This window comes from Sciurus carolinensis, chromosome 7, assembly GCF_902686445.1.
Source record: "Sciurus carolinensis chromosome 7, mSciCar1.2, whole genome shotgun sequence".
Taxonomy (NCBI): Eukaryota; Metazoa; Chordata; class Mammalia; order Rodentia; family Sciuridae; genus Sciurus; species Sciurus carolinensis.
The window spans coordinates 24,677,165-24,694,226 of NC_062219.1; the positions used below are offsets into that span (position 1 = coordinate 24,677,165).

At 32.3% G+C, this 17,062-nt stretch overlaps 1 long non-coding RNA gene across 2 annotated transcripts in view; it reads right to left on the reverse strand.

Annotated features, from left to right (window-relative positions):
- LOC124989742 (uncharacterized) overlaps window positions 1–17,062 on the reverse strand; it is a 55,427-nt gene that overhangs the window by 35,004 nt on the left and 3,361 nt on the right. The window contains exons 2-3 of one of the 2 annotated variants that reach the window (XR_007109609.1): window positions 6,405–6,507; window positions 1,284–1,356 (exon numbers count right to left, since the gene is read on the reverse strand). This is a non-coding gene — a long non-coding RNA (uncharacterized LOC124989742). The remainder of the gene's footprint in view (window positions 1–1,283; window positions 1,357–6,404; window positions 6,508–17,062) is intronic. The other variant, XR_007109610.1, reaches the window with a different exon arrangement.

Here is a 17,062-nt window from a genome sequence, read left to right on the forward strand (position 1 = left end):
TAATGTCTTACTGTGGTTCAGCTGAATTCTCTCTGTAGTAATTAAATGTCATAACAGAAAACTCAAAGAAGTATAATAGAGTGAGACAAGGACTCATAGCAGACAACAGAAAGAAATGGCATAATATAAGATAATTGGGCTAAAAACATTTATTTTATTCTAGAACACCATAATACCTCTAAAATGTCCTTCTCTCTGTAACTGCTGCCATACTTCTGTCAGCTATGAGTATTCTCAAAGTCCAGACCTAGGACCACAAAGTTCCTAGATACAGATATTTGTCAAGCTCTGAAGGCATGCATCTTTTCAATAAATGACATCAGAAAGGCTTCTCAGGGATGCTAACCTTCACTTCAGAACATATCTAAATGGCACTTATCAAGTCTAACAACTTTGTTAGAATATATGTATGTGTGTGTGTGTGTGTGTGTGTGTGTGTGTGCGTGTGCGTGCATGTGTGTGCTTTTCCTATTATTTAGCTTCACAAGAAAGATGACATTAATAAGCAGCTTTAGCACCTGCTCAGAGGTCTCTACTGGGCACCAAAGAGAAATGTTGGGCTCTCCATTTTGTCCAAAACATTTTATTTTTTTCTGTCACAAGTCAATATTATTTGGTGTATTGGTCACATCTGGGAGATAGTTCTGATTTCACTTACTATCTGTGAAAGCTTGAAAACAACTCTGAACTATTTGACATGATTTTTGTACTTGTGAGATTAGAAGCTAATGAAGACTATTAGATTAGAGGGGAAAAAGAAAAAAGGAAGTCATGAATTGAGCCACTCCCAGTCCCTACTCAAGTAACTCCTTTTACTCTGTCAAGGAAGAAGGAATTTAGACATGATGCAGTATTTAGCACTATCTCCTTATTCTCTGCAGATTTCTTTCTTAAAATTTAATTTAGTTAAGAGTAAGCTTAAACATAATGGGAAAAGAGGCAAGAACATGTTTTTGAGATCTTGGAACACATATTAAAATTTATAAAAATCTTTCTGTGAACACCATGGGCTTATTGTTCAATAGTATATGCAAAATAACTAATTAAATAGAGAGCACAGGCAATACATCTTAAGTAAGTATGTAGTAGACTGTGAGCTAAGCCCTTTAAAAGATAATGCCTGTTAAGTTACAACTTAGCTTTGGGTTGTGTAGCAAGTGTCATCATTAACCATGATTTACAGATGAGTAAATTAAGGCATTTATATTTTGTATATGTAAGCAATTTAGTGGCTCAGTTATTATTTGAAACCAGCTCTTCCACTACTGAGCCCACAACCTTACACTTGAAACTCAGACACCTGGGCTATTTTCCACTGACGGTGAAAGGGATATAACTTTCCATTCGAAGAATATTCTGTAATGACAAACGATAGGGAGTCAGTCTGGCCCTCAGGTCTCCAAGCTGCAGCAATAGCTATCAATCACACAGCAGATAAATAGATTTCAGAAGTTTTGTGTACAATATGTTCTTGAATTTGGGCTTAAGCTCAGACTGACATATAGTATTTCATTGCTAATGTGATCTCTTTCTAGCAGAAGGAACATTCTTTTTTTAAATTGTATTGCATAACTTGTTTGCTTCCTAGCAAAACAATTTTTGAATTTCCGTGTAATTTCTGTTAAATCTATTTTTAAAGTTGAAGCTTAGGTCAAATGCAAATACGAATATAGATTTATCCAGCATGCATAATTTGTAGTCTGTGTGGAACTGACTCATCTGTCTTCAGTATCTGGCAGTCACATGACAAGCTCTCCTGCTAAGAGTGACCTATTCATCCTTCAAATAAACATCCACAAGAGGAAGAAAAACAATATGTACAGTTCCAAAGAAGGAACAACATATTGTGCATGAGCCCATATACTTGAATCAGTTCTGCCAACAATCTTTCGAATTAAGAGTTTCTCATTGAGAAAGTATTTGGAAAAGCTGAGAAATTCTGCATGTAAGCAATCTACAAACATTAGGATTATATTCCTTTTTAAAATATGAGAATGACCAAATTAGAAATCAAGTTTCTTGAACATCTGCAGGATTATTTTGGAACATGAACCACTTGAATAAATATAAAATTCAAATAAGTTTAGATTATATAGAGAGCCTTTTTTTCTTCATTTTCCCTAGTTTAATCTTGAAAAATATATTTACTTCTCTGTTGTTATTTATATCCTTGGCAACCATATTTGTAGTTGAGAAGACACATTATCTATCTATAAATTAGCAAGCTAAAATGTTTTAGTTGTTCTGCCTTTGTTTCTAAGAAAAAAATATCCTGCTATGTTCACACCAATAGATTTTTAAATGAATGTTATTTTTAGCATTTAAAAAAAGTAGAGTAAGGTTGATTATAGACTAACACTGATCCTCTGGGAGAGTTTTGCACTTTTTTTCATAGACTGATTTCAATGAGTGGGATGATCTTATCTTCAGAAATATATATTTATGTTTCAAATGACATGTTCATTATCTTCCTTTCAAATTGTATTTATGATTATTTTAGGATAGGATTTGAAGGAATAGTTCAAAAACTTTAGGGAGCATGATTATTTATGTTAAAACCTCTTCCATGTAATCTGACATGGTTTCTCATGTTTTTGTGGATTTTCATAGATAAACTGGAAGATTTCATTCCTGTTGGAAAAGTGTAAAGAAAATGCATTGGATAGAAGAATCTTAGAGTAATACATAGGACTTAAAATAATAGGACTACAACTAAATAATTTAATAGTTTGCACTGATTAAAAAATTATTCCTAAAGTTTCTTCATGGAAATTGTATGCTCTTATTTTAAGGTCATCCCAACCTGCTAATATAAAAAAAAAAAAAAACAAAAAAAACTAAAGAATTGAAAAATGGAATATCATAGCAAAATTATGATCCAGTGTTTTTGAAATAATGTCCTAGGTTTTTTCAAACTTTGACTTTTTGAAATGGCTGACACTGTTGATAATAGTTGGCTTTACAGAATTATTGACAATTTCCTAAGGGACAATGATGGAATTTTGGTTTTGGAGAAGATTGTCCTTGTTTCTTAGAGATGAATGCTGAGTGTTCATCTTGTTTGCTACTTTTATATATATAGGAAAATGGTGCATATGTGTATTTTTGGAGAAATAGAAGACAAGTAGGTAAAAATCTCCAAAATTGTTAATAGTTGAAGATATCTGGGCATTAACTCTTCTATATTTTTGGCTTCTTTATATTAATTTTTTTTTAAAACCAGTAATTGGAAGGAAAAATAAATAGAATCAGTCTCCTTTTTCTAATATTGTATTCCTATTGTCTTTTCTGCTTAATTTTCCTCATAAGAAGTTTATACTATATTTGCTATCATTGTTTCTTTAATGTTTACAGTAAATGACTTTTTTTGTTGTTCTTTCTCTAGTTGATACTTTTGCAAAATACCACAAGATGAAACAAAAATAAACAAAAAGGCATACAAAATTCAAGGGCTTCCTTTTCTTCCTTCCTATTGGAAGCTATCAGAATGATCTAAGTTCTGGAGTATGGGGTTTTAAAACCATGTTGTAGCAGTAGAAGTGGTAAGAAGTGGATTCTCTATCTATTTTATAGATAAATATGGTTGAACTTGAGGATGCATTGGTGGTAGGATTTAATATAGAAAAGAGTAAAGAATGACTTCACATTTTTTTCCTGCAATCTGATTATCTAGAAGGTTGCAGTTGTAATTAACTGAGGAATAAAAAAGTAGGAGCAGGATAAAGATAAATTAGAAGCAAGATAGGCAAGATTTATCTCTTAAATTTTACGATAGAAATATCTTTGATGAAATAAAAAGTTCCTGGAAAAAATCATATTCAGGAATTTTCATGAACTTTGCTAACAAAGCACCAACTATGCAAAATAAAATCTGTTCAAATGTATGAAGAATATGTCAGAAGTACATTGTTTAAATGTTTTAACACTCATAATTGTTTATGAAAGTGAGATAAGTAGTTTAAAGTATGATCATGGGTAAAAAAATATACAAAATATATACAATATATGTAATATATGTATATTTTTTTCCCTAAAAACATGAATTAATGTATTGTTATGTAGGATAGTCTTCTAGATGCAGGAAATTCAAAGGAAAAAATTCACGCCTTCCAGTTAATCCTTGTGAGCATTCTGATGAGGAATATGGATGATGGAGCTAAAAAAGGTCAAGTCAAACACCTCCTTTATTAGCTGGGTATCTTTATTCAAGAATCCTAAGTTTTCTTTTCTTCTCTTTCCTCATATGAAAACTAGGTTTGAATGATGCCTGGTTCTATGGACTGGACTGGCCATGCAGTGCCCAAGCCTGGTAAAACTTGTCTTTGCAGCAGTTCTAGAAGGAATTAGCATTTGAATGGATGGACTGAGTAAAGTCCATGGCCCTCCCCGATGTGAGCAGGCTTCATCCATCTTTTGAGGACAAACAAAAGAGTGAGTTCTCTTCCCTGGCCTAAGTGCTTGAGAAAAGATACTGGTCTTGACTTACACAGGAAGAACTCCTGGTTCTCAGGCTTTCAAACACAGACTGAAATTTATGTCACTAGCTTTCCCAGACCTCTAAATTGCAGAGGGCAGACTGTGGGACTTCTCAGCCTCCCTAATTACAAGAACCAATTTCTTGTAATTAATCTCATTATAGACATATATCTATATCCATATCTATCTCTATATTTGTCCTGTTAATACTCTGGGGAGAACCCTAGCTGAATCAATTATTCCGAGGATTAGGATTGTGTTAACAATTGAACGTGTCAATATGTGTAAAGCACTTAGAACAAAGTCTGACACACAGCAAATCCTGCACAATGGTGAATATGAACATTATTACTTCTCCTTTTCACTCATAATATTTCTGTAAGTTTTCCACATGCTAGGCCATCAAAAGAACCTCAATATTCCTATAACAAAGAAACACATAATTTATATTTTGTTACAATCTAATTTATCTAGAAACAAAAGAACTTGAAAGATCTTTGTAATTGCCACTGATTAGGGATTTTAAGATATTTCTCTTTCAAGTATTTTAATTTGTTTCTCAGAGGCACCTGCAGTGTTTAGTACAGGTTTCTCTTCTTTGTCCACCAGAATTATCTTTGAATTATTTTATTATTTTAATATTTGTCTAATTTTTTTCTGCTTCAAACCACTTATGAGATTTTTGGCAATGTCCATATTTTAATTTGCTGTTTTGCACAGGCAATTTCAATAAGATATTGCATTTTAAATTCCTCGCAATCTTTCTATAAACTCCGTATTCTGTTCTCTTTCAATGATCTTTTCTCCTTTTATGTTTGCATCTTATTTATGATGCTAGTCCATTAATCCATCACATTTATTTGTGATCTTAAAAAAAAAAAGAAACTAACCTAAGGAACTATTTATCTTCTTCTGAATCTTCAAGATGATTTTGTTTTCTTACTTCTTTGGCCACATTTTTAATTAGGATGCTGTTGCTTACATATTCTTGGATTAGTTTGCTACCCAGGCACTACTTTAACTTGAGGTTCTTGAGTTTGGTAGCACAATAATCATTTTTATCCAAATGACACCATGCCTACAAGATGGGTTAAAGTTGGAGAAAAGACCCTGCCGTAACAATTTTCTTTCTCAGGATGGTCCCAATGTTTTATTTTTCTTCAGACTACTATGAAATCATCTATATTGCATTAGATGAGAAAATCCAGATAAATGGGCATTACATTCTGTAGACACTCCATTACAATAGTGACTAATAATTTGAGGACCCTAGTGATGCTAACAGTTGACTTATTCAATGAATGCCTGTGGTACAGTAAATGGTTTTTAGGAATTCCCTTCATTCACAGAGAAACCAAAAAGGTTAACTTGGAGCAAAATATATGTCATCTTTTTGGAGGGGTGGGTACCAGAGATTGAACTCTGGGGCACTCAACCACTGAGCCACATCCCTTATTTAGAAATATGGTCTCACTGAGTTGCTTAGTGCCTTGCTTTTGCTGAGACTGGCTTTGAACTCCTGATCCTCCTGCCTCAGCCTCCCAAGCTGTTGGGATTATAGGTGTGCACCAGTGCACCCAGCTAAAATATATATCTTCAGCAAATATTTTAATCTCTTCTAGAGAAGTTATCTAACTTATAACAACCTAATCTATACCAGTAACCATTTAATATAATTTATCACCAAGTATACTGTTAATTGCCATCAAGTAAGATTTATTATCCACAACTTGCCTGTGATGAAATTGAGAATCAAACTTGTAAATTAATTAGTTTGAGATAGATCATATAGCAAAAAACAGAGATGGCACATCAATGCCTGCAATCTGGTTCAGATTCTGTGCTCTTAAACCATTCTTCTAGAAGGCTGTTATGAAATATGTCAACCATGTCAGAGAGGAAAACAACCCCAGCCCATGCAGACTTACCTAGTAAGTACAGACTCTCACATTGAGATCCCAATTTCCTAAAAACAGTGTTTTGTACATTCTTCAAGTGTGTTCATTTGTCATTTAAAGTCCATTCTAGGACCTACAACAATGATAGTAGTGAACATCATTAATGTAGACTACAAATACAATTTCATCACATAAGAATCCCAAAAATCTTAGTATATTTGGAGCATTTAACAAAGCCTTAGTGTATCATTAAATTTGATCACTCCTTTAAACACTTTGAACCTTAAATAAACAGAGGATTTCTTATAGAAATTATGTTGGTTTCTGTCCATTCATCATTATATATAACAATGATTCTACTATCTATTGAATATCTATTTTTATAAAACTAACCACACTAATAATGTTTACTACTTTGTGCTCTTCTAGCTTTGAGTATTGGCTGCAATAATGACCCCCCAAATACAGTGTGTGTGTGTGTGTGTGTGTGTGCCCGCATGCACATATATATTACTATTTGGCTAATCTTACTTCAAATTTTAAACAGAATATATTCAAATAGACATTTCATCAGGGGCTACATATGCCAACTATGTGCCTGAATATTAAGAGCACATATTGTGAATATATTTTTTAGTAGATTAGTTACCATAGAAAAAAGAGAAGCTAATAAATATCATAAGCTTAAAATCACAGGAAAACTATGCTTTTATCACTTTTTCCCCCAATCATCAACAGTATTTTCTAGGTAACACTCAATAGTATTCACTGATATGAATTCATTTCAATTTGTGACCAAATGCTTTACTGTATATTATATCAACTATTTTTATCATGAAGCAGCACCATGTGTTTCCCCAATGTTATATGTCTGTCTATTTTTAGAGAGGGCAAAAATGCAAAAGAGAGCTTTAAATACATTATATACAATAACATTTGCAAAACATTACATTATTGTTAGATTGTATTTGTTTTTATTTTCATTTATTGATTTTTATTTATTTACTTTGGATCTTGGGATTGAGTCAAGAGTACTATACATGCAAAGCATGTGCTCTATCCCCAAACTGTACTCCAGCCCATTAGACTTTTTAATACAATGTTAATTGCATAATACATAACATTTTGACATATTAACAATTTTAAGTGCACAGTTTGGTAACATTAAGTGCATCTACATGGTTTTTCATCTAGTCTTCAGAACTTTTCCTCTTGTAAAATTGCAAATCTGTGTACACTATAAACTATAACCCACTAGTGTCTTCCCCCCGATACTCTTTCCATGAAACTCCACTCATATAAGGGAAATCATCTCTTGGTGTTTGCATGTGCCAAACTTCGCAAGGCTGAATGAAGTATGTTCATTGTATCTCAATACCACATTTTGCTTATCCATTCAGCTATCAAGACACATTTGGACTGTTTCCACTTCTGAGTTATTGTGAATAATACTGCTATGAACCTATATGTAAAACTTCTCCAATTTTCAATTTTCTGGAGTATATCCCCAGAAGTGGAATTGCTGGGTCATATGGTAATTCTGCATTTATTTTTTGAGAAATTGCCATACTGTTTTCCATAGCACCTGTACCATTTATATTTCTATCCATGATGAGCAAGTGTTCCAATTTCTTCACTTCTGTGTGATGCCTTTGTTTGTGTGTGTGTGTGTGTGTGTGTGTATGTGTGTATTCAAGTATATGGCATAGGTTCTCCTAATGAGTGTGAAGTGCTATCTCACTGTAGGTTTTATTTGCATTTTCCTAAAGTTTGCGAATATAGAGCATCTTCCATGTTCTTTTTGGGCATTTGGATATTATATTTGGAAAACTGCCTCTTTGAGTCCTGACTCATTTTAAGTCATTTTTTTAACCATTAGGTTTTAAACAACAGGAAAAATTACAGAGATTGGATTTTTATAGCATTTAAGTTTTACTTAAATTATTTTACAAGTTGTGATGATTATATACTTCAAAGACCAAAATACTTGTAGGGCAATACTCTGTTATTATCAAAATATAGTCATGTTATCAAATTATCTGGTTAGCAATTTTGAAGTGTGGTTTGATTTATAGACAGAATCTTATTGTAATATCATCATTTCTACCAACAACGTAGCTGACAATAAGGTAAGTCAGGAGAAGACTGGTCACGGGCCATCATGTAGTTCGTTTGGAATTCAAGGATTGATATCAGCTTTGTCTATTATTTCACTTTAAGAATCTTTTTGAAAACTTTCCCCTTTTTTCCAAGTTAAAGTCAGATATTAATTACATTTAATTGTATCACTTCTTGTATGATTTTGAGAGCTGCTTTGACTTTCAACCCTTCAAAGACAAGAATTGTTTTACAACGTCCTTAACATTAGGATGTTTAGGATTAGAAATATTAATGTGTTTGCTAGATTAAAACCTCTGTAGTGTAAGTGTTATATTAATTTTGACTTTGAATTCCTACTATTTAGCAACTTTTCAATTTCATTTACTTCTTGGAATATTTCTCAGCACCACCATGAATCTACTTGAGTAAATGAGGATATTCTTTCAAGCAACACAAATCCCCCATACTAGTGAAACCTAGGGATGGTGGGTTTTGATCCAAGACTTAGAGTAGCTGTTCTTCATCTGATGTTTACTTTATTTTTATTTAACTTTTCTGTGTTTGACCTGAGAGCAATACAATCTCATGGGAGGTGTAGAACCAGGGAAAAGGCAAAATAGGCTCATGCAGTCTCCTTCAAGTTCAAGTCCAAAAGATTTATAGTGTTTCTTATTCATACTTAATCTAGCCCAGTGTTTCTCAAAGTGTGTTCCAGATCAGAAAAGCACTATCACCAGTCTCCTACAAATTTTCAGGCTCCCTCCCACCTGAAAGTGGGAGTCATAATCTGTGTTTGAACAGGCCTATGGGAAAAATCTGATGAACCAATAAATCTGAGAACCAGTAGAGAGTTCAAATCACCAAGGTACTATCATAGGCATTTTAGTTTATACAAGTAGACTAATGGAAGGTGTTTGTTTTCCTGAATTGTTACTGTTGGAATAATTACTTAGTTATAAATCTTTGGTAGTAGATTTATAGTGTTATAGAATTAGTTTGAATTCAAATAGTTGGAGGTTTAAAAGGATGGAATATTTTTCTATCTCCCTTTCACATGCAGTGTATTCTCAATATTTGTGAATTCTCTACTTGTGGAGTTATCTACTTGGTAAAATTTTCGTAACCCCCAAATCAGTTTCATGTACATTAGCAAACATAAAGAGTAGTAAAAACTTTTAATGGTTTAAAATGAACATTCCCAGCAGAAGTTAAACAGCTTGATTCAAATAACCAAGGTACTGCCTTCTTATTTCAGCTCATGTTCTGTAAATAAGTGCTATTTCATGATCTACTTATTTCGCATCTTTTATATTTTTATAGTTTTTATTGTTAATTTCTCTGCTTAAGGACAGTGCTAAAGTATGATGCTTTGTTCCCAAGCAGAAGAACTCTAAAAGAGTGTGTCTTGTGGAGAAAGCCTGTGTGTTAGATGAGGTTGATTCTGGCATGGGTGTTAGATTCTGGTTTCCATGCTAATGACTCAATACTACATGTTTATTCTTTAAGCAGAAACACACACACCACACACATACACACACACACACACACACACACACACACACAGACTCACACAATAACAACAAGTATTGTATTAATTTGTTGGCAAAAGTAGTGTAACCAGAAACTTGAGGAACCTTAACTCTCTATTATTTCCACAGGAGAGCTGGTTCAGTATTTGCTAATTTAGCATTCATAGCAAATTTATAAAACACACTACCGCAAATAATGAGAATCAAACATATGTGATTTTAGTTTGTCAGACCTCTATCAACTTGAAAATATAACAACTCTATCTAATGCTATACAAAGAATATTTTTCTATTGACCCAATCTTGTATTTCTCAAGTCATTTTAAGATTGATTTAATGTTTGACTTTCAAACCCTTCCGGGACAATCCTTAATGGCTTTTTCAAACTGCTTTCTGTTTTCCTGTAGCAAATGTATATGTCTTGACAAATTTCATGTTAAGGAAATATTTGACTTTAGAAACATCCAGACACATTTCTATTATTTGACAAAGGGGAATGTATTCTAATTCTGATGCTTGAGGCACATGGAACAGTGCAATCTACTCTATTTAATGCTTTAGCTATATTGGAAATCAAGTAGATAAATAAGTTAAGGAAACAGATTGCCAGGAAAGTAGATTCTATGAAATGATCTAAACATAGGAAATGTAAGTATTTTTTGCATCTGAAAATTTGTAATTTCCACCGACTCTTTTAACACCTGTAGGCCTACCTGTTTATCACTGTTTATTTCTATTAGGTAATCTAAAATATAAAATAGTACAAAACAGAATATATTACAGAATTCCACAAATTTTAAATACATTTGAAATATTCTTTACTTGTTATCTGTTAAAATACAAATATATTTTACAGTTTATTGCTTGGGTACTTTTTTCTTGTTTATCTATTTATCTTTTCATTTGGATTTGTCCTTTTAAGCATTGGGAAGGATTTACAAGGGATAGATACAGAGGAGGGGAGCAGAACTTAAATAGCCAAGGTTTATTCAATCAAAATTATGAATTGTGAATTTACAGAAGCAAATTGTAGAAATAATAGATGCTGTTTCTTCCACTTATTTATATTGCTGTAGCATAGGAAAAACTTATGTTAAACATCAGTTTTATCATGATAATCAAGTTTTCATGTAAGAAGTCCAAGGATGAATATAATACTGCCAACGTCTTTCTTTCTCACAAGTATCCTAAGGGAAGCAAAGCAGATTAGATAGCCCATCAACCAAATTGCAGTATTTTCATTTCAATTTATTTAGACATGAACTTCCCTGTGAATCCTAAGTAAAATAATTACAATAGTTAAATGATTTTGGCTATTTTAAGTAGTGCATAGATAAAATTCTATTAGATTTTTGAGAATGTATTTTAATTTCAGAATTTTCATTGCTTTTTGTAAATTTATGAATCAAATTTTACATATTTCAATTATTTGTGATGGTTTATTAGAATAAATATGTTTAATTGGAAAAAATGAGAAATTATACTCCATTTTTGTATGATTTATCAAAATGCATAAGTTCATTCTACTGTCATGTATAATGAATTAGAACCAATAAAAAAATTAAAAAATAAAAAAAATTTAAAAAAATCATTAAAAGTGACTAAATACCATAGAGCAGAGTTAAAATTATAAAACTTTTGTAAATGGTAGTTTTGTATTATTACATCAGCATTAAAGTCTACTATCTTCTTTTAAAATAGAATGAAATCTGATCATGAAATCTATAAAATAGGAATGGCATATATTTGTTTTTCTATTGTAATAAATATTTAATAAACAATTAGTTTTATTCTTGAAACAAGAACTCAAAAAGTAAATTCACAACCTAAAATACAAAGACTCCTAATATTATAAACATATATTTTACTTGATTAATCTATTTAAATGTGAGTAAACAATAAATATATGGACAATAAAATAATTATGACCTTTAGCCACCCACTGATTTTTCAAATATATACAAACAAATTCTGGCAAATTCAGAGAAGTGGGGGTTTCTTTAAAATGGTTTTCATATATCTACATGAGAACTATAGTAAAATATAACCCCTTAGCTTCCTCTGGACCATTTTTGTACCTTATGGAACCCTATGGAATGTGTACAGTCAAATATCCACCATCTTGTGTAAAAAGTCAATGTTCAGGCTCTGCAGGACAAGGACAAAGGATGGATCTTCCCTTTAATAACAGTGTTGACTGCTGAATCCACCAGTGCTGGAGACTGCTCAAACAGTAGATATTGTAAAACAAACACAAAAGAGCTTTTTATCATGTAGGTATTTAGTAGAACTTTGCAACTTTAATCAAAAGTCATCCTAATAATTTTTAAAAATCAAAGTATTAATTTTCAATGACTAATGTCTTCACTTCAACACAATCATGTTTTAGAAATATTTTAGTCCTCAGAGTGCCATTGTATATTGCATATTTTCTCTTTGTGTACAATGAATCAAAATGCAGTCTGTAAAACATTAAAAGCTAAATAAAAATAATAATAATAAAGAAAACACAAGCAAAAACAATGTACTTCCACCCCAAATGTAAAAATGTTTTCCAGGAAAAACTATTTTATTTCCATCAACAAGGTTAATGGTTAAATATTAATATTTTCTCTCAAAAGTTCTCAGGTATTTCATACTTAACACTTAGTTCTTTTGTGCTGCAATGCTTAATTTTTTTGTTTGTTTTGTGATGCTGTGGATTGAAATTAGAGCCTCAGGTAAGCATCTAATGCTCAGCCCCAGCCCCAACCCAAGTAACATGTTCTTGTGTCTCCAAATATGGTTCAGATAGAAACCACAATGTTAAGAATTTATATAGCCCTGTTCTTAGCTTATTGGTCCTGTGATTTATACCTCAAGCAATACAGATATGGCTAGATTAGGACTTTTGGACTTGGGACCAAGTAGATCACATCTGACTTTACTTTGACGGTAAATATTTTTGTGATGCCCTGGTGGGAAGTTGCTCAGTGGAAAGTTTTTTCTGGTCATAAAGTCAATGATCAGAGAGAAGCAGAGATAAGAGATGGACAGATTTGAGGTGATTTGAATATAAAGTCCTAGTGGGCAACAATATTATTGATATAGATATACTCTTTCACAAGCAAATCTTTTTACCATCTTTCTATAAGTTTCTTACTCTCTACAAATCACCTTTTAAAATAGATTAAATGTTGATGATAGTCAAAGCAAATTCTTCTCTCTACCCCTTTTCCATATCTCAAAAAACTTTGGGCTATCTCGTGGGAAAGGAATTGGGAATCCAGAATGGGAAGTTTAGCTGTTGCAGCAATAATATTACCATATGATTGGGAAGAGGGGAAGAAACTATCTCTTATTTTCACTAAGTTTCCAGCTTGCAGAAAGCTCATGCTGGGGAGGCAAAATGAAGATTTAATTAACAAAAAGGAATTTTCTTTTTATGCATTCTGTCATTGTATGTCTTTAAATTGCATAATTTAATTATTTACATGTAGAGTATTATTTATAATTTTTAATATGCAATTTTGTTACTCCTCTGGTGTTTTGATAGTTCCTCTTTTTCTCTTATAGTTTTCCTTTGTGATTGATTTTCTCTGTCTTGATTCATTACTTATTATTGTTGGTGGTTCTGCCTGTTGGTTACCATGAAACTTACAGAAAAAAATTTTGATTATAACAAGTTACTTTAAAATGACAGCAAATTAAGATTGATCTTAACAATAGGAAAACAAATACAGAAGAAATAAACACTAAAAAACTTGTGGTTCATTCCTCCATGCATTTTGAATTGTTGATGCCCCAATTTGCTTCTTTTCATCTTGCTTACTACTTAATGTTATTATTATAATTTTGCATTTGTTTTTAGTCTTCATACTAAAGCCTTGAATGTTTTATACATCATGTCTAAAGTATCAGAATATTATGGGATTTTCTGTATGGTTACTCTTAACTGATCAGTTTTATGCCTTGTGTTTATTTCTTGCTCATTAGAATCTTTTTCTTTCAGTTTGAAAAACTCTCTCAGCATTTCTTGTAAGATAGGTTAAGTAGTACTAAACCCTCTCAGCTTTTGTTTATCTGGGAGTGTGTTTATCTCTCATTTCTAAAGGATAGCTTTGTTAAGTCTGATTATAGTACTCTTAACTGGCAGTTGTTTTGTTTTGTTTTGTTTTTATTTTTTCTCCTTCAGTGCTCCTAATATATAGTCTCACTATCTTCTGGCCATTAAGGTTTCTGTTGAGCAGTCTGCTGGAAGTTAAAGTAAAACACCTCAGGTTTTTTTTTTTTTTTCTTCTTTCTCTTGTAGGTTTCAGAATCCTCTTTGTCTTTAAACTCTAAGAACTTTGTTATGTCTTGGGGTAAACTTGGTTGAATTAGCTCCTGACTCTTGACCTTTGACCTCCCTGTACTCTTGTATGTGATCCTGCCCTTTTGTAATTCTCAGGTATTTTCTGAACCCCAGTAACAGGAGTATTTGCATTTTAAAATGCTGTTTCATAGTTTCTCTAAGCATTTCTTCATTCTCATCATTCTTCCTTGTTTTTCTTTCTGCCAACTGTATTTTCAAATAGCCTGTCTTTGGGCTCACTGAATCTTTCTTCTGCGTGATTGATTAGGCTACTGAAGCCTTCTATCATGATTTTTATTTTGTTTAATGTACTTCTCAGCTCCAGGATTTGTGTGATTTTTTTAAATTATTTATATTCTCTGTTAATTTTCTCTGGTAAATTACTGAATTGTTCTCTTGGAGGTTATTGCGTTGGGGTTTATTGCGTTTTCTTAAAAGAGCTCTCTTTGATTTCTTTATTCAAAAATTCACATATATTGGTTAATTTATGACTGGTTTCTGGTGTCTGACTTTATCTGTTAGGTAAGGGCTTGGTTCCTTTAAAGTTCTTGATGCATGTTGAGAGATGATGACATCTTCTCATTGAAAATTTAGGTGTTTATAATTCATAATTTGGTTTTGTTTGTGCCTGTTCTTTCAGAACACCTATGTAGAGTACTTGTTCTTTCTCTGAGCCTATGGTCAATGCCACTAATTCAGCAAGTCTAATAACTATACTTGATTCTCTTTCCCTCTCCAAAATGAGAGGAAACTTTCTCTACATTATACTTCTTGTTTTGAGGAAGGGGTGTTGTGAAAACCTCTTACCTTTGTGCCATTTTCAATGTTCCTTTTTTTTTATTATGCTAAAACCTGGTATTGTGATCTCTCACCTATTTTTTTTTTTAACTCTTCTAAAGATCCTGCATGAATAGCTGTTCAAATTGATGTGCCTAGGGGAAGGGAGTGGTGAAGGATCTTGGCCTGCTGCTATATTTCTCTGCTAAAAAGTGGAAATTTTCCTAAGATAAAGGTGACTATTAGATTTAATGTCACAAAATGACCAGAAAGTGTTATGAAGACTAAGATTTTTCCCAGAGAAAAGAGAAAAGAAGAAACATAGTTGATTTCCAGGCAATCATAAAAAATGATTTTTATGATTGCCTACTAATTAGATTGTTCAATCTAAGAGTTATAGTTTTACAATGTGGATATATTTATTATAATCTTTACCCCACACATCATAATATCAAAGGTACTTAACAAGTCATAAGATACAAAAATTTTTGTATATGTAACTGATGACAACAAAATACTTTTGAGTCAAGCAAGGTGTCACATGCCTATAATCCCAATTACCAGGAGGCTGAGGCAGGAGGATCACAAGTTAGACACAGTTTCAGCAACTTAGTGAGACTCTGTCTCAAAATATAAAGGACTGGGGATGTAACTCAGTGGTAGAGAACCCTTGTGTTAAATCCCCAGAACCACAGGGGAAAAAAGAAAAGGAAAATAATGTTGTAAAAAAATAATAAATAGCAAGGCAATTTCAAATAATAATAACAAGAAGAAGAAGAAGAAGTTTATGTCAACAGAGAATAAAATTTTTCATTATATACTGGAAAATTAAAGAATTTAAAAACTTTTTCATTATCGCTACAGCAATGAATACACATTAATTGTATAAATGAGTTTCCCTGTGACTTCTCAATAGGTACATATATCATGCCTTGTTCATGTCCATCTTTCCTTTTGCCTTTCTTGTTCTTTCCATTCTTCTCCTTCCCTGCCTCCCAGCCTCTTCCTCTTCCTTTGAAGTTCCTCTTCCACTTTCTGGTCATTTTTGTTTGTCTGGCTTATTTCACTTAGGATAGTATCCTCCAGTTCAAGCCATCGTTTCTCCAAAAGAGATGCTTCCATTCTTCTATATGACTGAATAATACTCAGTTGTGCATATACACCATACTGTCTTCACCCACTGGATTGCTGATGGGTACCTCAGCCAGTTTCATATCTCAGCTATTTTGAATAACACCACAATAAATAAGGACACATAAGTATATATTTGGTATGCTGACTTAATTTCCTTTGGATATACAACCAGAAAAGGAATAGCTGGATTATATGGTAGGGCCAATATTTTCTCACAGCAGAAATGTTTAATCCTAATTCATCTCTTAAAGATTCCTAATATATATTATTTTAATTAAAGTCTTCATTTGTGATAAATCACAAAGTTAGTAAAATTCTAATAATGCCAGCATGTAAAATTATAGTTAGGAAATTTCTAAGACAAGATGCTGGAAACATTCCACTTTCAAGGAGTATGATCATTAAGGTATTGATGATATGTCAAAAAATGTTGAAGAGATTTTGTGTAATAAACTGAAAAACTAGAGCTTCACTATCTAAGTTGATGACTCAACATGTTTCACCAATAAATGTCATTTTGTAGCATTTGCAATATTTTATAAAGGATGATGCAATTCAAAGTAAATTTTCCTGTACTAAGAGTGGTATCAAACAAGCAAAGGACTAGCTCTATTTAATGTTTCATCCTCATATCAAAACAGAAGTTTCATCTTGCAGGAATTGCATTAGCATCTGCCCTGAACTATTCCACCAACAGTTGGCTTATTGAGGATTTCTCCATTTTTTATAAAATCAAAGTCCAAAAATTATCATAAATCAGTGGTTTGTTCAGACAAGACACTGATGTTAGGAAAACCATGGAGATGAAATTTTGA